The sequence below is a fragment of the Oryctolagus cuniculus genome, chromosome 13 (genome assembly GCF_051225735.1).
Source record: "Oryctolagus cuniculus isolate XC-2025 breed Fujian yellow rabbit chromosome 13, ASM5122573v1, whole genome shotgun sequence".
Taxonomy (NCBI): Eukaryota; Metazoa; Chordata; class Mammalia; order Lagomorpha; family Leporidae; genus Oryctolagus; species Oryctolagus cuniculus.
This window is the reverse complement of record NC_142879.1, coordinates 46,484,095-46,505,271: the sequence shown is the minus strand read 5'-3', so window position 1 is coordinate 46,505,271 and position 21,177 is coordinate 46,484,095. Positions and strand designations below refer to the sequence as shown.

Sequence of the window (21,177 nt, the reverse complement as noted above, 5' to 3'; positions counted from 1 at the left end):
GGATTAATATGACTATGCTTTGACAGCACTAACTCTATTTTGAGTCTTTTCTTGTCATACAAGAGTTGTAAGTGGGCCAAGTGGTGACTGACAGGAAGGAAGCCCATTACTTCACTCTGGCTGAAAGTCACACTGACAACTGTGCATCCTTTATGCAAATGAGATATTTTGGGTCTAGAACATTCCCTCCCAAGGTTGACTTCTGAAAGCTAAGATAATGTACCTTCTGGGGCATAAATACTAGTGGCTTCGAATGGCCATTTGAGACATGACTGGCAGTGACTCCATTCCTTGCAAAAATATACTCTGAAAAGGCACTGGCCATTGGAGGTTCTGGCTGGAGTGAGAGGCAACTTCCTGCACTGCTGGTGGCTTCACAGCATCCAGAACCAGTATCACCTTGAAGGGGCGTGTTTTCCCCAGGTCATCTGCAAAATTCACTGCAATGACACACAGTGTTCGGTTCATCACTAGTACTCTGTGCTTAAGTGATTTTCTTTTGCCTATTCTTCTTGTCTTCTTATTTGTTCCTTTTGCTGCTTCTGCCTTTGTGTGCATTGCAATAAAGGGATTAATTCAGGAACTACTTTTGCTTCACTTGGCTTATCATTTGATTGAAGGATAATGTACCTTTACCTTTGATTGAAGGATAAATGACCTGTGCCTTTAGAGAAATTATAATCCTTGAGGTTGAAATTGTTACCAAGTATTAAGGGAAACTGGGACCCCCTGGCTGGTCCAGTATAACAGAAGTACTGCTAATACTACAGAACTCATAAACTACGTGTTCAAGTAAACTGGAATCTTAGTTTCAGAAGCCAGTAGCATAGAGTTCCTATCATTACCCAACAGCATCACAGACTATGAAAAAGGGACTTTTTAAAGGAGCTTAAATAAATATGGTTTAATTTTTTATCATATATAATTAGTTAAGCCTTAAATTTAAGCCTCAAAGCCTTGCCCTTCAATTACATTCCATAGATGTGTTACAGAACTACAACCTAAAAGACACACGCCCATAGAAAAGCATTTGTTGAACTTCCGTATGTCCAACTGCCTAGGACATTACAAGATGTTAAAAGGAAGTTTCACGTAGTCAATATTTATCTAAGACTGTGGTTGAAGCAATAATATGCATTCATGTATTTATTCAACAAATGCTTACTACCTGGCTTGACCCTGTCAGGCACTGGTATAGGTGCTAGGCTGACAAATATGCCCTCGAGAGGCTTGGAGGTGAAGGCAGGGAACAGAGGAAGAGACACTCTAACAATCAAGCTGAGGAGCAGGGGCCAGAGGGCATAGTGGGGGCCACTCCACTCAGTCTTGGGGACCTGAGGCTTCAGTGAAGAAGTGCAGCAAATTGGGACTTTCCAGACCAGAAGCCATCAGCCAGGTGAGGAATCCAAGAAGGAAGAGCACCTCCAGCAAAGATTTGAGACTTAAAGACCCCCAGCATTCCAGAAGGCCCGCGCTAAGGGGAGGACATTCCTGGAACCTGGGAGTATTTAAGAATGGCTGAGATTCCACAAAGCAGGGCCGTCCATGGAAGAGACAAAGGTGGAGAAATGAACAGCCTCTGTTTCACGATGTTCCTGCTGAAGCAGAAAGCACATGACCCATCGTAAAAAGATCGTTATTCTGTCACATGGAGAAACATTTGGAGGGGCAAGATTAGGAAAGGGAGGGTGAAGACGGAGTACACAGAACAGTGCACACTTTAGACTAACAGTGTATCTGCGGAGGCTCTCTCTTTAGATGTGGTGAGAGTGGGTAAGAGGAGAGGTGTCAGGAAAGACAGAAGATTTCAGGGTTGGGCACAGGCAGGTGGAAGCTCAGGTCCCTGCTGCTGGGAACATAGGCAGCGGCCATCACTGGTGGTGAGGGTGATGTCAGATTCAGAATTCGAGGTTCCTATCGGGCCTGGATGTAAAGGCTCAAAAGTAGTGCTGAATACACATCTCTGAATTCCAGAGGATTTTAGGCTGCATATAGTCACATGTTGATATTTTTATTTATGGGGAAGCATACAAAGCCACAGCTATCCTGTGTGCACTCAAGATACTGTATGTGAAGGTTTACTCATTAGACATTTGATTGAATATTTTAAAGAAAATCTTAGTATTGTGAAAATAAAATATCATGGTAATAATACTACTAAAATTGTTTAAATACAGACTGAGAATTGATATTAACATATAGTGAACATCTTCCTTTTACAGTATACTTTGCAAGGAAATTATTTCTAGGGACTTTCAATAAAATAGCTAAGTCATGAAAATTTGCATCAAAGCCATAGTTTTCCATATGCATATATACAGTGAGTATATCATGAACCAGAAAAACTATACCTTTAGGCTTTCTGAGCCTTTCTCAACTTTTGTTTCTGCTTTGCTAATTAGTTACTCTGAAGGCATTACTTGTAGCATAAGTATTCCAATTACTTGGCGCAAAATAAGGAAATGTGAACCAGTGGGAGGAATGTATATAGATAGCAAAGCGAGGTTAAATGCCTGCCACTTGTATCTCCAGGGCACGGAAAGAGAAGAACGAAATGTCTCATCTCTCTCCATAGTTTCACTTCCATTGAATTCATTCTTTGTGCTCATCACTGGGTCACTTCTTGCTTGGATTTTATGGCTCCCTAACCCCTCTGTTGTCATATCAAATTTGCTAGTGAATCTAAGAGTAATTTCAGGTTTTTTTGTTGTTTAAATATTGCTGCTTTTTGACTTTTGTGGTGATTATGCTTGAACTTTGAAAAATACTCTGGTATCCCATAACACAGGCATCCATTTTTCTGTTAACTACCTAATTCCCCAGCCATTTTCCACAGACTGGCATAGGCTTGGGCTAGGAACCACCACGGAACCACCAGGAAGAGCTGTGGGCACTGTACACCCAGCACTTAGGATGGCTGGGTTAGCACGTGGTGAAGGTTCTGCTGCATTTGTGGTGAGCCAGCTTCCCTGACACCCAGCTGTGCCCCTGGCAATACCACCAGACAGGCCCCATGGTTTACCAGCATGTCCAAGTCAAACCAACTATATGGGCTTTCCTTCATATTGACCCAAATTGTAGAAAGATCATGGGAGGGAAAAAGGATTTAGAACCCAAAGTTTATTTGTATCCTTACCACGTCACAATAACAGAGCCTGTGTTAAAATGAAAGTGAGACTCTCACTAAATGTGTAAACTAAATCTTGTGTTTCTTACATCAGTTAATTGTTCTCTCTTGGGCTCTCTTTTACCCTTAATTAACTACCATACAGCAAAACTTCTGTCAAGCAGCTACTGCTTCTCTCGGTGTCCTCTTTTCTAGTTTTTCACCAGGGCAGAATTTTAGGCTTCATTGTCTTTTACCAGACTAGGGAAATGGTGACAGAATCCTGCTTTCCACCCATCTTGCACAATATAAAGAAAGAAACAGCCACAGTCATTGCCCACAAAACCTTCAATGACCTAGCTCACTGCTAAGTAAATAAAGCTCAACTTTCTCCTACCCCAAAGGACGTTTACTTAGTGTTCCTAAAATCTGTCTTCCTGGCTTGAGGTTCCTTTCCTGCCTGGACAATCAATGTTTCCAACCTGTTTTCCTGACATTTTCCCTTAGTAAATGTCTCCATGAATCGTAAGGACAAGTCACCACTCTCCCAATTGTTATAAACGGTTTACCTGTACTTCTGTCTGCTCGGTCTACTTCTCCAGCTTTTCACTCTACCAAAATGTTATTCTTTGTTTGACATTCCATTTCAACGCTACTTCCTCTAGAAACCCATTCATGACTCATATGGTGAAAACTGACTTTTGTCTGTGCTTCCAAAGTCTTTGCTAATAGCTCTATAAAGTATGATCTATATGTGTGTGTGCGTGTGTGTGCATGTACTCATTAAATGTAATAGCAGCCCTTTGAATTTTACTAATTTAATGTTGTCTATTTTGACAATCTGTGAGTGATTATGAAGGTTCATGACATGGATTACTTATAGTTTTGCCAAAGCACAGACTGGAACCTCCACTGTGGGAAGAGCATGCTAAAATGGGTTTCACAATGAGGTGTCAACCCGGCCCGAGTCCCAGCATCTCAGAAGCCGTGTGCTCCGGACGAGATCAAATACAATGGGGAAAGTTACGTGCTGCCATGTTATTTCTAAATTGTGAAGTAGATTTATTCCTTGGCAAATATAAAAAAAATCAATTTAAAAATTATTTTAATTTTTAATTAGGTTTTTAACAGATTCAATGTGTTTTGAAGATATGATTTAAGAACATAATGATATTCCCTTCTTTCTTCCCTTCCAACTTCCTTATTCTCCATTTATTTTTCTTAGTTTTTGAGGTAACATATTTTAAATTTACATTACAGTAAAAAAGCTTAATACTTCACTCAAAAAAAAGCTTAACAAGTAAAAAGCAAAAATACCCTAGTTTAGTGGGAATATAGAATAGGGCTATAAACAATAATTGAATGGAAAAATGACCATTTCATCCATATATAGTACATTTTAAAATAATCACAGATCATTAAAACCATAGTAGTATAACATTTTTAACCACTGGTTGATAAAGATATTGGACAAAATTTTACAAAACTATATTTGCAGCAATACTGATACACACAGACATTACTTTTTTTTCTTTTTTTTAAATTTTAGCCCCCACATATAAGGGAGAAAAATTAATTTTTATTAAATATTGAGCACTTGTCAAGGATTGTTCTATGAACTGTTCTATGCTCTATAGTATTTAATACAACAGTTAAAGCAAGGACTGTGAACAGACCCAATTTACAGAGAAGAAAACAAGAAAAGAAGGCAGAAGGCAGATGCAGGATTTGAACCAAGGCCATGTTACTCCACAGTTTGTACTGTTAGCCAACATGACTCCATGCCTGCCAGGTGGTGAACACAAACATTTGCTACAAGGGGTCTTTACACCCTATCTCTTCCTTTCCTGGGGTCAGAGCGATACCTTTTGGTTTGTCTCATCAGTAATGCCTGGCACCACTCCTTGTAAACAGCAGACTTTGGTACTAACAATAGGCTTTACAACTCCCAGGAAACAATCCTGGAGGAACAGCTGTTGACTAAAATGTTAAACCTCGAAAAGTCTTCTCAACCCAGAAACATAACTTCTCACTCAGGATTCTGTTTTCTTCTTAAATGCTAGGTTACAAATTCTCATTTGCCTTGGGGATCCTCACTAAAAATAATTTAATACACATTGGAAGCATTTAGCTCCTTCACTGCGGCTCTGCAAAATGAGCACTGGCACAGAAATTGCAGCATTAGGAGATCGCCTGCCTCTGCACATTAGGGACCACTTGTCAGCAACAGCGTTAAAGGAGATTTGAAACACCTCCAGGCCACTTAGGTCCGTCGTGCTAGATAGTGCTTGAATTTTCACTCTTTGACACATGACTGTTTAGATAAATTTGATTTTACATTTTTTTAAAAAAGGAATGATTTACTGAGCCTGTTGTATATGATTTTATATCTTTCATTTTTTTTTCCTTCTATCCAGGATAAAATCCACTTCATTATCATTCAGGTTAAGGCATAGGAGACTAGCGTACCCAAATGACATTACCAACGTGTCCTGGATTAAAACACGGGGAAGGCTCAAGAATCCATTAGAGGTAGTAGGGAAATCATTAGTAAAAAGATTCCAATGAAATAAACATGTTCCATGGCAACTACAATCCAACCACAGAAATGCTGTTACTAAATGTAGCCTTCTTACTTTGCCTTTAAAACAAACTGCAAATATATTGCCCCTGGTTTTAAATTATCTACTTCATTAGGTTAAGAAATTACTTTTTCATTGCTAGCAAGTGGCTCTTCATCAGAGACAGTGCGTCCATCTGCCAAAGAGCCAAGGCTTAAAGACTTAAACTGCATCTACTAGAGGAAGAAAAATCACTGCAGGTTAGAAGCTCCTAGTTGCCCTCTGGTCACTCAGGGCTTTACATCTGACGTTCAACAAGTTTCTCAGTGGACAGCATCAATATTTATTGGCTTGAAGCTCTTCTCTGTGTAAGGCAAATGGAATGAAATAGATGGATTGTACTTTACTACATGGAAATGGACAACTTGGCAATTTTTAAAAATTACTCAGAAAGACAAAAGCTTTAGTGCAAATAAATTATCTTAAATATTCTCTGAATTACAGGTAGATCCTCAAAATCTCTGAGCTGAACAATTCACAGTAAGACATTGTTCTCCAGCCCCAGCATGGTGGTTGGTATGGAACCTGAAAACCGAGTATGTTGCCAAGTTTCCAGACAAGAATCTGGGATCCCTGCTGGCTTGTATGGATCTGCCTGGCCCTGCCACAGAGGGAAACAGGTGCAGCTTCCACAGGAAAGATGGGCCATGTGCGCTTAAGCTAATGACCTAAAACAGATACAGGTATCATAAAATCAAGACTTTCATAATGATATTTTGACATATTTCTGTTCTTTTTTGAAGATTTATTTATTTTTATTTGAAAGGCTGAGTTAGAGAGAGAAAGGGGAGACAGAGAGATCTTTCATTGGCTGATTCACTCCCCAAATGGCCACAATGGCAAGATAAATTCAGGAGCAGGAACTTCTTCCAGGTCTCCCACATGGGTACAGGGGCCCAAGCACTTGGCCATTTTTCACTGCTTTTCCAGGAGCATTAGCAGGGAGCTGGATTGGAAGTGGAGCAGCTGGGACTCAAACTGGTGCCCATATAGATGCTGGCTCTACAGGCAGGAGCTTTACCCAGTAAGGCACAGCTCCGATTCTATCATTTTTTCCTTTCCAAAATTAGGGGCTCCTGGGGAACTCCTTACTAAATCTAAACTTATTCTTTACAAAATCTCTGCTATATCATATATCTATGATGCACAGGCTCCATAGAGAACACCTTAATCTCAGAAAAGGCACTGATTTTATTAGAGGCCATGTAAAGAGACAATAACGATTCAGACTGGTGCTTACATAATTTATCTGAAGAGATTTTCAAGGAGCCACTACAAACGTTCACAAAAGAATGGGTGATTTTAATGAATTGGTTATGACAGATACAATCTTATTGAATCCTGTTCTTCAAGGGCAGAAAAAAATCTCTTCCACTCCCCTTGCTGGGAGCTTATCCAGACAGCACGGGACCATGAAGTTTGTTTGAAATTCTGCATTTGCACGGAGCTGAGAGGAGCCCGTGAACAAAAGCATGCTTTGGAAATGTCAAAAGCAATATGCAGAACGGCCTTATTTCCTAGGACATACAAAAGAACCGGGGTGGATAAGCATGTAATCACTTAGAGCACTGATTTGAGCAAAGTTAATGAAAGACAACAGGCACTCGCTCTCTTTAGGATAGATACTGTCAGACCACAAGAAAGTGAAAACAGAAAGTACGTGCCCCTGTGGAAAACTCCGGAAGCTGGACACAAAACAGAGGTGACATCGGTTCTTGTAAGGACAATCTTGGGCTCTAAAGTCTCCATTCTGACCTGTCGAGCAAATGATTCCAAGAAAGTGATTAGATAGATTCTCTATTAAGGGATGAGCAGTGACTTCAGTTTTCTTTTACGGTTCACCGGCAGCTGTAGTTGAAGTTGCGCTGGAAACCTCTAGTTGCTTTCTCCGGGGTATAAGGAGAAACATTCTTGTAAGTGACTTTTTACTGCAGACTCTTCACTGAGCAGATGTTACAGAAAGACACCCTGTCTCTTACAGCCTGCATCGTCCCCTTAGGTGGGACCCATACAGATGCAGGTCACCTCGGGGGTGGGGGGGGGGAGGGGTGTCAACAAGCAGGTTCCCAGGTCTGGCAGCCAGCTGTTCACCAAGCAGCAGTGCAAAGCGCCTGGAGAGCTTCGAGGGGAACTTATTCCCCATGGTCCAACCCAGTTTCTCCACGTGTCTCCCAAAAGAATGCTAATAATTCATACAAGTGCAAATCTTACATGCATCTTGAAACCAGAAAGATGCAAAAACATGGCCATATTTATGAAAACCAAACAGCGTATCAGCAAAGAGCACCCTACCCAGACTCGGGCTAAACACCATGTATCGGCTTCGGCCCTTCCTTGCCCTCGCCTTCTAAGCCAGGTCGCCGGCCCTCTGCGCCTTCTACACTGACACTCCACAGTGAGCAGGCAACGGGGCCCTGATGGCCATGCTTTACAGCTACACTCTGGCAATTCTGAGGCACAGTCAGTTATTCACTCTCACATCTTATCAGTTCTGTGGCAGCCACCTGCTAAGCATGAAGTGTTGCAAAACACAGTTGCAGTTGAGTCTAGGAAAATAAGATTTTTTAACAACGGAATTGAATAGCAGTTTTTTTTTTTTTTGTAATCAATAGATGACAGCCTGGAACGAACGGTGCCAAGTTGCTTGGCGAAACGCTGTAGGACCAGCCATCTTACAGAACAGCCCGTCACCTCAAGAGGATAAAAGAAACCCATGCTTTTGTCCTTGACCTGAAAGTTGAGTCACACAAAAGAAGGCAAGATGTTTGCTGCATAGGAAAACACTTCAGTAAAAATGCCACATGGGCAGTATTCAAAGGGTACAGATTGCTCTCTGGAGATATTTTTAGGGACCCAGAGCTAACGTTAACTCCTTACCTCTGCCACTGCCTACCTGAGCACTATGGCTATCTGGTCCTGAAATCCTCCATGGTCCTTCTTCTTGACCAAACATAAGAGGCATCTGCAGCTCATCCATGGAGCCAGGCTTTCCTGCTGTCCCACACTGCATCTATGGGGGGCGGCCAGCAGCTGACTGTTGTGCTACGGAGCTGTCCTTTCTGAGGACTCTCTAGGTCTGGAATTCCCCCCTTTTGGCTTGGACTTGTCTCTGGTCCTTGGCCTTTGCAGAGAAGTGGCCATCTGCCCACCTCCACAGTCTCCATTACTGAGGGGCTCTCCACTGAGGCTTCAGGGAGGTATGTCTGAGCCCCTTCCTCTCAGCCCTGGGCTACAGACCAGCCCCGAACCCCACCAGGCTTCTGCTCCTCAGAGATTGCTCCAAGACAAGTTGCCCAGCATCCAGATGCATGTGGTAAGGATCTCTTTGGTCCAGAACACCTCAGCTGGACTCACACCCAGTTCAATGCCTAAAGCCACTAAGCTCTTTAGAGATCCTCATTAAACATGCCCAGTACCACAGTGAGTACAGCCCCCCAAGTCTGGGCCTGCCCTGGTTCCAGCTTACGTCCTCTTCCTCATCAGCCCACTGTTGGAGCCCCAGCACTTCCTGCTGCCAGAATTGCCAGACGTACAATACATACATACAAATCACTCACATTTTCTTCTTTCTCCTTAGAAAAAGACTCAGGAATTTGTGTTTAGTTCCTAATGATTCTTGTGTTAAGTAGCTGCTAATAAAATCGCTGATTAACTACATGGATATATCCAATATGCCCAATGTGACTCAGCATTTAAGAATTCTTTTCCTGCCCATCTCTTATTGTTGTATTCAGCAATGTGATCTTCATTCAGTTCTATCCTCAGGAACCTTGATTGTATTAGACTAGAGGCACAGGTTTTGTGTTTTAGGATAGCAGTCCTAAGCTCCTCAAAAATAATTAAATGATTGTTAAATAGGCAACCTCACTAACAATTTTTCAGTCTCTAAAATAAAACAAAATTTGAAATAAAAGTAGCTATGAAAAAAATCGTACACCAGTTACTCAAAAATTGCTTGTTTCTGGATGGGTGTTTTATCACAGTGAGTTAACCTGCCACTTGGGATGCCCACAACCTGTATCCAAGAGACAGGTCAAATCCTGGCTGCTCTGCTTCTGATGCAGCTTCCTGCGAAGATGCCTGGGAAGCAGCAGATGATGGTTCAAGTTCTTGAGTCCCTGCCACTCATGTGGGAAACCCAGATGGAGTTCCTGGCTCCTGCCTTTGGTCTGACCCAGCCCTGGCTGTTATGTCCATTTGTAGTGTGAACCAGTAGGTGAAAATTCTTTCTCTTCCTGTTTCTCTCAGTGTCATTCTGCCTTTCAAACAAATAAATCTTGTAAAAATTATTCATTTTGTTTGATAAACATTACCAGGCTATACCAATTATCAGACTATACTAATAAAAGTATACACTGCAGAAATTTATTGCTATCACTTTTTACCAATAACAATTTAAAATATTAATGTTGTTTGGATGGTAATACACACAGTAACATCTTAAAATCCACAAACAATTGTGAAAATTACATTTCTTTTCTATCTCTGCCTCTAGCTATCCACCAATTCTCTTTGAGGGTTACTGGCATTAATGGTTTCTCGCATGTCTTTCCAGAGATTTTTCCATTCACTTGCAGGCATGTATACATTCCTCTCAAATTACTTTAGAGTTGGCTCAGACATGTGTAGGTACGTCTGTCTGTAACATACAGATATAGTTATATATGGATAAGTAACACTGTTCTGCATCTTGCTCTTTTCACTAAGCACACGGAAAGCTATTCCATTCTGTTTCACGACCACATGGTATTCCATTCTATGAGCACATGATAGTTGATTTAAGCTGTCCACAATCTGAACATCTTACTTATGCACATTCAGGAGATTTTCAACCTTTTACAACAGGTATCTTCATATTCAGCACTTACACATATGTAAATACACTTAAAAGGATATATATTTTCAAAAGCAGAAATCATACTGTTATACACTATCTGTTTTCGTAGCTAACAATGAGCAGCATTAGCAATGCCTGAGAGTACCCTTTTCTCCATACCCTGGAGAGAAAATTGATCTATAAAGCTCATTTAAGAAATATTTTCAAATCATCTGAGTAAAGATAGTTTCTGTTTTAGCTTTCAGTTGCATACCACTTGGTAAGAATGAGATTATATATCATTTCGTACATTGAACAGCCATTTTATCAATAAAAGTTTTAATTTAAGAATAGATTTAAGATTTTAAAAAAGTTCATGGAAGATATTAAATGATAAATTTATTTCAATGCAAAAATGTATGAAATCCATGCAGGTAAGAGATCCTCAAAAAGTTCACATTATGAATATTATGAAATGCACAGATTTAAAAAATTTTCGACACCAGAACAAACTTATCTTTAATTCTATTTTTATCCATGAACATTTGGAAACACCCTCCTATGGATAGAGAAATTTGCAGAGACACTATAGAATCTCTCCATATTACCCATACTTGGTCTCCCATATTACTAACATTTTATATTAATATGGTGGCTTTTTCAAAATTAATGAAAATACTACACATAATTATTAACTAAATGCATTCAGATTTCCCTGTTTTTAACACAATACCCCTTTTCTGCTTCAGGTTCCCATCCAAGATACTCTATCACATTTATCTGTCATGTCTTTAGACTCCTTTTGGCTGTGGCAGTTTCTCAGACGTTCTTTATTTTTAATGATCTTGACTTTGAGGAATGCTGATCAAGTATTTTGAAGGGAGGTGTGGTTTTTCTTTGGCACCTTTCAGGATTTGATCTTTGTCTTTGAGCTGTTTTGTTTTGTTTTTGCAGTTGCAAATATGCCTAGTTGTGCATTTATGGCTATTCATTTCCAGGTTGGTGTTCTCTGAGCTCCCTGGTTTGGTGTCTGCCAATTTTGGAATGTTCATGGCCATTGTTATTTTAAGGCTTTCTTCTTTTTTTTTAATTTTTTCTTCTCTTCTTATTATTCAATTACATGTACATGATACTTTTTATTAATGTCCTACAGTTCTTGGATATTCTCATTATTTTTTCTCTTTGCATTTCAATTTTATAAATTTTCCAGTCTTTGGTAAGCTCCAATCCTCACAAGGCTTTTTGTAATTAAATAGTTTTCTTTTATCCCTTCCTGTCTCCTACTTCCCTGTTTGGATGTAGCATTAATTTTCTGTTTCTGCAGTAACTTAAAAAAGTTGTGATTTACTCTAAAAGGTATTAACTAAACGATTTTTTTAAAAAAAGTAGCTGTGGAAATTGGTAATAAAGCAATTAAAAGGCATTTTCTTCCATCTTCTTTGCCTTCAGCAGAAACTTCTCATTTGAACATTAATTCCAGCAGATTAAATGAAAATCTCTTGGTAGCCTGCAGGCTACTCTGACCAACAAAGTTATCTGAATGCATTATACCAGATTAGAATTAGTCAACCAAACATTCAGACCCACTGCTTATCTAGCACCATGGCTCAGCCAGAGCTGTGCAGATTGAAGTCAGAACACAATTCTGAGCTATTTTCACATTATATCTACTGATTTTTGATGATGTCAGAAAACACACTGGAAATAAAGGTAGCATTGAAATAACTGGTACACATAAAGAAATCTGTTTTCTAATTGCAATACAAAGCCTCACTCTTAAATTTAACTAACATTTAATTTTGCATTTGGAATTGGCTCTTCAATACATTTTTGACTTGGATAGTTAACAATTAAATGGATCTCAAATTCTAAGAAAGGCTATCTGGATGCCAACAGGGGAATGTTCTCTCCGTTCTGATTTTCCCCATGCTGACTGTGTTTTGATGACTTGTCCATAATGTTCCTTGTGTATTAAGTACAAACTAAGTGGCATAATGATGTATGGGGGCTGCTGATTGTATTAATGCCTATTATCCAATTATGACTCAGGGCATCACAATTAGAGAAAGATGTCGATTCTCCCCCTATCTAGTTGAGTGCCCAGAGTCTCAGAATCTGATCACTGAGCAGCCTTCAGATGAGACTGTGAACTGGAGTCAGCCACCCTGATAAAACACACATCTCAGGTCATCTACAGGCTCTTACCACCTTTCTCAGCCCTACAGGAGCTGTTTGAGACCACCATGAGTTCAGTTCCTAAGCACTTTCTGAATCCCTTTTTATTATTTATGGAGAGCAATCTAATGGATGATGTCAACAGTGAAAACAACAGACACGTCACATTTATAAGGAAAAGAAATAAAGGAGAAGACTTAGATGTAGAAAATTATAGTAACACTATGCATTATTTATGTACCATTTTCTATGGATCAGGTATCATGGATATTTAAAAATTAATCTCCATGAGGATCCTTCTGAGGCAGCAACTTTCATTATACTATTTTACAGTTACGGAAACTGAGACAAGAGACGCCCTGGAATTTGCTGAAGATCACACAGCTATGACTGGCTTGGATTATGAGTCTCAGCATTCTGATTCAAGAGTCTTTGTTTCTGAACCAAACAGGATTGATTCTCATAGAAAACTTTCAATTTCAGGCCATGGAGGGACCTAAGGGAGCCCTTCCCAAGTCATTCCTGAAACGTTCAGGGTCTAATAGGCCAGTCTTACTTTTTTTCCTTTATGTCCCAGGATTGGACATAATGTTAGAACATCTGCCAAATATCATTATTCTATTTAACTAAACAGAGTCAGGCAGACTCCCTCTATTTTCAATTGGGTGATGCATGTAAACATTTGTGTGATACTGTTACCTACCCGAATCCTGGCTGCAGTGAACAGGGAAGGATACAAGCGAAGTGTTACTGTTCAGCACAGGGATGGATAGGTGAGCTCTTCTGTGGCTCTTAGTGCAACGGCAGGGGATAAGCCTGAGCAACCACGCTTTTCTCCACCAACCACCCTCTCCCCGTTCCTGTCCCCCAGTCATGACTTACCCACTGTTTACCAAAGCTCGTGTCTCTTTTGTTTATGTGTAATTGTCCTCCTTCATTCCACCGTATTTCTGCATGTTTTTTTCCCCCTTATTCCTATTGATTCAACTCCAGCTATTGGGGGACTACCTCTGGTTGCTCTGCTGCACTAATCTCCAAATACACGTCCCTCTCTTAGCCCCGGGAAGTCAGTGCTAATAAAACAAAATGTGCATCCTCATATAGCAGAAAAAGAAGAGCACATGAAGATGCAATTGGAGAATCTGCAAAATCTTCTGTTGCTGCCAGACAGTTTGGGGGAGGTGGACGTTACCAAGCAGGACTGCTAAGAAGCCGTCTCCCATCTGTGCAAGGACACCTCAGAGAACCATTTAAACAGGGCAGACAAGACAGGCCAAATTTTATCTTTTTCCCCAGGAATACTTAAGACCTGAACTTGCTACGTAGTGAATGAAATTGGAATGGATTTAGTTTTGCCCAGCATCTGCCCCTTCACTATAGATAGATCTCAAACGTGCTTGCTGTTAATAATAATTGTGAAAAGACAAATAACTCACTTTCTCACTTGATGCAGAAAGTTAACGGATGCATAAAGTTATGTTTTATGAGGTTTTACACTTGAAAGAAGACAAGGTTGGTACTTATAAATCAATCACCATGAGTAATAACTAATTCTCTTCCTCTTCTAAAAAGCCTTTTACTCCAGTTATTAATCAAGTCTCTCTAAAAAGCATGAAATATTATTTGGAACTACAATTAAAATATTGTTATTTGAAATCCAGAACAAAAGAAGATAGAAAGTTTGGTAATATACTTTCTGAAACTCAAACCAGATGAGTCTCACTACTTTCTTTTCTTTTCTTTTTTTTTTTTTTTTTCTTAATTCAGGGGCAGGAGACAGCAGCGTTGTGATACAGTTGATTAAGCTGACACTTACAATGCCAGCATCCTATATTGCGTGACAGCTCAAGTCTTGGCCAGGTTCCTGCTAATATAGTGGCCCAAACCTCTCACATGGGAGACCCACACGGAATTCCAGGCTACTGGCTTCTGCATAGCCCAGCCCCAGCTATTGTAGCCATCTGGGGAGAAAACCAGTGGAAAGATCTCTCTGCTCTCCCCTCCACCATTGTCTGCCTTTCAAATAAATAAATAAATAAATAAAGATTTTAAATAATATCTTCTGGAGCCAGTGTTATGGCACAGTGGGTAAAGCTGCAGCCTGTGATGTTGGCATCCCATAAGGGCATTGGTTCAGGTCCTGGCTGCTCTCCATTTCCAATCCAGCCTCTTGCTAATGGTCTGAGAAAAGCAGTGGAAGATGGACCCCCACCACCTACATGGGAGACCTGAATGAAGCTCCTGGCTTTGGCCTGGCCCAGCTTTGGCCATTGGAGTCATCCAGGATGTGAACAAGAAGATGTAAGATACCTCTCTCTCTCTTTCTGTCACTCTGCCTTTCAAATGAATGAATAAATCTTTTTTAAAAATAAATAATATCTTTCTTATTTAGGATTTAAAGGGAAAAAGTAAATGATTATTGAACAGATGTATGAAATTACTCAAAGTCTTAATTTAATATGCCATATCTCTAAGAGTAACAGTCGTTTTTCTTGAGAGGGGAAGAAGGAAGATTGTATTTTACTTATGCCTGTTTGACATTTTTACGGTCCATGTCTTAGTTATTCAGACTTGAAAAATGTATCACTTAATGCACACTGTTTTACTAGTTTCATGTGGCAAATGAAATAAGTAGATGTAAAATTTTAATTTTTTAAATGAAATCTGCATCTAGAAATTTATATAGAAAGATAAAGAAAGGATAGTCTTTCATATGATTAAAGTAAGTAATATATGTTCACCATTAGCTTTTATTTGCAATGCAAATTATTTGACAGAGAGAGAGTGAGAGAGAGAGAGAGACTATCTCATTCACTGGTTCAGTCCTCAAATGCCTATAAAAGCAAGGACTGGGCTAAGTGAAAGCCAGGAGCCAGGAGTTCAGTCTGAGTTTCCTATCTGAATAGCAGGGACTTAACTATTAGACCCATCATTTGCTGCTTCCTAGAAGGAAGTAGGAAGTTGGAACTGAACATGGAGCCAGAACTCAAACTCAGGAACCCCAATATGGCCTTCCAGATGTCTACAGCAATATATTATGGATATGCCAAATGCTCTCCACCATGCCCCACAATTAATTTTTTTGTGACAGGCAGATCTAGACAGTGAGAGAGAGAGAGAGAGAGAGACAGAGAGAAAGGTCTTCCTTCCGTTGGTTCACCCCCTAAATGGCCGCCACAGCCAGCGCGCTGCGCCGATCTGAAGCCAGGAGCCAGGTGCCTCCTCCTGGTCTCCCATGCGGGTGCAGGGCCCAAGGACTTGGGCCATCCTCTACTGCACTCCTGGGCCACAGCAGAGAGCTGGACAGGAAGAGGAGCAACCAGGACAGAATCTGGCACCCCAACCAGGACTAGAACCCGGGGTGCCGGCGCCACAGGCGAAGGATTAGCCTAGTGAGCCACAGCGCTGGACCACAATTAATTTTTAATTCAGGTCATCACTGATTCCTAATCTGATGCCCAACCATCTGCAATTCTACAGATTATTTTAATGATGAATCACCATCTGTCCACATACTTAAATTTGGGAACCATACAAGCAGTATCTCCATAACTTCCCCCGTCCCCTTCCCATTACATAAATTAGCAAATGACATTCTCACCCCCAACACCAACCCCTCACAGTCACATACACCCATGATGGACTCAGCAAATACATCATTACTAGTGGTGGCCACAGGAATTAAAAATCAAATTCTCAAACTTAAATCTGTATTTTGAAGCACTTAAAGGTTCACACTGATAGCCTAACAATAAGAGAAACCTATTAAGGTGTTCACATAGAAAGAAAATGAGCATTGTGATACACAAACAATATATCCTAGTAACACTGTTAATGAAAATGTTTTTATGAAATGCACAGAGGACCAGTTTTCTAATGCCCAAAATATTTGTATCTTGAAGTATTTTTATAAATAGAAAGATAAATTAATACTTTCAGATTCTGTTACCAATGAACCAGAAAATAAGATAGTATTTCCAATTCATTTTGTATATTACTTGTATGGATGACTGAAGCTTTTGAATATTAAAATGCATAATAGGCAAAGATTTCATTTTTGTAGTTTATAAATAAATGACCTAATATTTAGCTTTAATTTACATTTTAAACTAGAAACTTAAGCTTATCCGTAATGAAATACAGATCAATATTTTTTCTCTGTATATATATAGAATATTTATATATATAAAAATGGCTTCAATAAATTATATATATTTCTGTATTTTTTAATAATGCATTTATTTATTTTATTTATTTCATAGACAGACAGAAATATAGAGAGATTTCATGCATCAATTCATTTTCTAATTGCATGCAATGCTGGGGTTGAGCACAAGTGGAGACAGAAGCCAGGAGCCCAAAACTCAATTCAGGTCTCCAACCTGGGTGGTAGAAACCCAGTAACTGGGCCATCACCTGCTGCCTCCCAAGATACACCTTAGCAGGAAGCTACGATTTGGAATTAGAGCTGGGATGAGATCCCAGGACCTCTGCTGTAAGACAGGCATAACAAGCACTGTCTTAACTGTTAAGCCAAATGCCACTCATATGTATGCCTGTACTCATTTATTACTCATTCATATATGCTTATATTCATTTATTTTCATTTTTATCTGAAACAGCAACTTAGAGAAAGATCATCCATCTACTGATTCACACCCCAGATGCCACAAGAGCTGAGATTAGGCCAGGCCAAAGCCAGGAAGGGCCTGGGACTCAAACCAAGTCTTCCACCTGGGTCCTAGGGGTCCAAGCATTTGAGCCGTCACCTGTTGCTTCCCAGGTTGTGTCATAGCAGGAAGCTGGAATAGGCAGTATAGTCAGGACTTGAACCTAGGCATTCCAGTATGAGATGGGGGAGTCCAAAGCAGCACCTTAACTGTGCTAAGCACCTGCCCCTATGTCTGTATTTTTAAACTACTTCTGTTTTGAAATTGTTAGTGTTGATCCTAACAATGTTGGGGGGAGGGAGGAGAGAGAGGGAGAGTGTTTTAAAGGAAGCGTGGGAAATGGCTGAGTAGTGAGGTAAGATAAAGGGGAACTGTGGCTTAAAGTATCCGCTTTATTTATTTGCACAGCTTGTATTTACCATGAACATGTTTGATTTTGTTTGTTCCCACATCCAATGCAGAAACAGATGTAAGAGGAATCTGCAGACAAAGTCAAAGAGAACTGACAGGCAATAGAATTGAAACCTATGTGTTCCTACTTAAAAAATCTCAGCCCCCGTTCTGTTTGCAATGGTCTGCAGTCAGCTTTATTCAACCTGATTTGTGAATTCTTTTCCTTCCAAGACTTCCATGCTGAATAACCTTTGTAAGATTTGTAGGCCAGTGAACATTTGTCAAATAGGTCTGTCCGTACAACATCCAGTCAATCACAGGAGAGAGCCATGGAAGGTGTGTGGTTCCGAAGTCCACTGAGCCGCTCTTAGCTTCACCTGCTGCATCCTAATGGGTCCTTTTGGGTTTTAAGCCATTCGAACCTCAGTGATGAAACAGCTCACATGATGTGTCTTGTGCCAGCTCCTTCTCCCCCTTCCCACTGCGGCCATCCTGGCTCAGGCACTATAACCCATACACATGTCCTGAAAAACCTGGTAATTCTTTGTTGGCCATTTTCCTCCTCAGCCTGCTCTGCCCTCCACTGTCAGGTCAGGCCAGAACTAGGTCTCCTCCAAAAAAACCCCGATGTTTGCTGGGTACCATTCAAATTCCTAAGGTTCTAAGGGCTCTACATCACTCCCTCTCCCACCTCTCTTTCACTAGACTCATATCTCAACCCTCCATTCAAGATAAAGTGGTACATTTGACAGCTTCCAAACACACAGGCTCAGTACTGTCACTTAGCTCCTTATCCCTGCATCTGGAATGTCATTCCTTCTCCTACCCTTTTCTCAAACTGCCTCTTTGCCTACTAAAATCCTATCTTTAAGGTCAATGTCAAATATTAGCTCTTTCCTTTTTTTTTAATTTATTTATTTGAAAGGCAGAGTGACAGAGAGAAGAGAGGGAGAGACAGAGAAAGAGGAGAGAGAAAGAGAGAGAGAGAGAGAGCGAGCGAGCGAGCTGCCATCTGCTGGTTCACTTCTCCAAGTGACCACAAAGGCCAGGGCTGGGCCATGCTGAAGCAAGGAGCCAAGAGCTTCTTCCAGATCTCTCTGGTAGGGGCAGGGACCCAAGCACTTGTGCATCTTCCACTGTTTTCCTAGGCACATTAGCAGGGAGCTGGATCAGAAGTGGAGTTCCAGGAAACAAAATGGTGCCCATATGGGATGCCAACGTTGCAGGCAGCCCCTTACCCCACCATGCCACATTCTGGCCCCAACCTTAGCTCTTTTGTGAACCTGCTCGTGACTGATCCAACAAGGATTTCCTACATAAGCCACCTTCTGTGCCAGCACCCCCTCCAGTCAGCTTCTTTAATTTCCAAGTCCTCTTCTTAGAGTCTAAACTCCAAGATGGGAGCCATACTATCCTTTGTATACATGGAAGCATCCTGTATAGTGCTTCTATGAAAGTCCTTATTGACTGAATGAACAATGAAAGAGTAAGCAAGCTAAAGTCAGTCCTTCGTATCTACTGGTTCCATATCCATGGATTCAATCAACCATGGACAGAAAATATTTGAGAAAAAAATTACATCTGTAGTGACCATATACAGACTTTTGTGTCATCACTTCTTAAACAATACAATATCACAACTATGAAAATATTTTTAAAAGTTAATGGAGGGGCCGGCACTGTGGCACAGTGGGTTAATGCCCTGGCCTGAGGAGCCAGCATCCCATATGGGCGCTGCCGGTTCTAGTCCCAGCTGCTCCACTTCCAATCCAGCTTTTTTGCTATGGCCTGGGAAAGCAGTAGAAGATGGCCCATCTTGGGCCCCTGCACCCATGTGGGAGACTGGAGGAAGCTCCTGACTCCTGGCTTTGGAGTGGCACCCCTCTGGCCGTAGCAGTCATTTGGGGAGTGAACCAGCGGACGGAAGAACTTTCTCTCTGTTTCTCCTTCTCACTGAATGTAACTCTAACTCTCCAATAAATAAATAAATAAATAAAAATCTTTAAAAAAAAGTTAATGGAAAATGGAATTAAAAGGTAAGCTTATTTGGGCACAAAAATTTTGAATTTCATACATAGGATTTTAGTAAAATTCATTTTCCAATAACTTTTTGAAGACCCCTTCTATGCATAGATTTCATCTTGTATAATATTTACATGGTATAAAATATTTCAAATAATATAGACATAACTGAAAGTATATAAGAGGGGGCTGGCATTTTTGTGCAGTAGGTTAAGCTGCTGCCTGCAATGCTGGCAACCCTTGAGAACCAGTTCATGTCTTAGTTGCTCCAATGCCAATCCAGTTCCCTGCTAATGCACCTGAGAAAGTGAAGGAAGGACTTGCCATGCAGATGGGAGACCCAGATGGAGTTCCTGACTCCGGCTTCAGTCTAGCTCATCCTCTGCCATTGAGGCCATTTGGGGGAGTGAACTAGAGGATAGAAGATTCCTCTACATAACTCTCCCTCTTTCTCTATCACTCTGCTTTTCAGATGGATAGACAGATAGATAGATAGATAGATAGATAAATAAATAAATAAAACTTTTTAAAAAAGAGGAAGTTCTTATGGCCATTACAATATTTAAAAGAAAAAGAGAAATTATACAGGAGGAAGGGCTTAAGTTATATGAGAATACTAGACATTTTTGTTTTTAAGATGTATTTGTTTAGAGGCCATGATGTGGTGCACTGGGTTGAGCCTCTGCTTACAATGCCTGCATCCTATACTGTGATACTGCTTGAGTCCTGGCTTTTGCACTTTTAATTCAGCTCTCTGCTAATACCCCTAGGAAGGCAGCAGAAGATGGCCCAATTACTTGGGCCCCTGCCACTCATGTGGGAGAACAGGATGGAGTTCCTGGCTCCTGGCTTTAGTCTGGTCTAGCCCTGGCTGCTTCAGCCATTTGTGGAATCAACAAGTGGATGAAAGAGATCACTCTCCGTCTCTGTCTCCCTTCTCTCCTCTCTCCATCACTCTGCCTTTCAATAAACAAAATCACTGGTTTTTTTTTAGACTTCATTATTTACTTAATTTAGGGCTAATGACTCAAACTGATCTTTTAAGACATTATATAAAATTATTCCAACTTGCTTTTCTAATTTTAATACACTGCAGTATTAGGAAACATCCTTGATTTCACTCAGTCTCAATTATTCACTGTGCCAGACATACTGCTCACTTCCTCTTCGTATATTTATTGTAGATATTCCTGTCTGACACTTCCTTTCTACACAACCACAGATTCAGTAACATCCTCCAAGAACTATCTCAAATAAGAAATTCTCTGTAAAATCTTATATGACTCTTGGAGGTATTTCAACTTTATTACCCATAGCAACTTGTATTTCATGCTTTGCATTTTCTAAACACTTCCTTCACTCTGTTTCACCTTG

At 40.4% G+C, this 21,177-nt stretch overlaps 1 protein-coding gene across 2 annotated transcripts in view; it reads right to left on the bottom strand.

The window, feature by feature from the left end:
- PLXDC2 (plexin domain containing 2) overlaps nucleotides 1-21,177 on the bottom strand; it is a 463,255-nt gene that overhangs the window by 181,223 nt on the left and 260,855 nt on the right. The window lies entirely within an intron of this gene.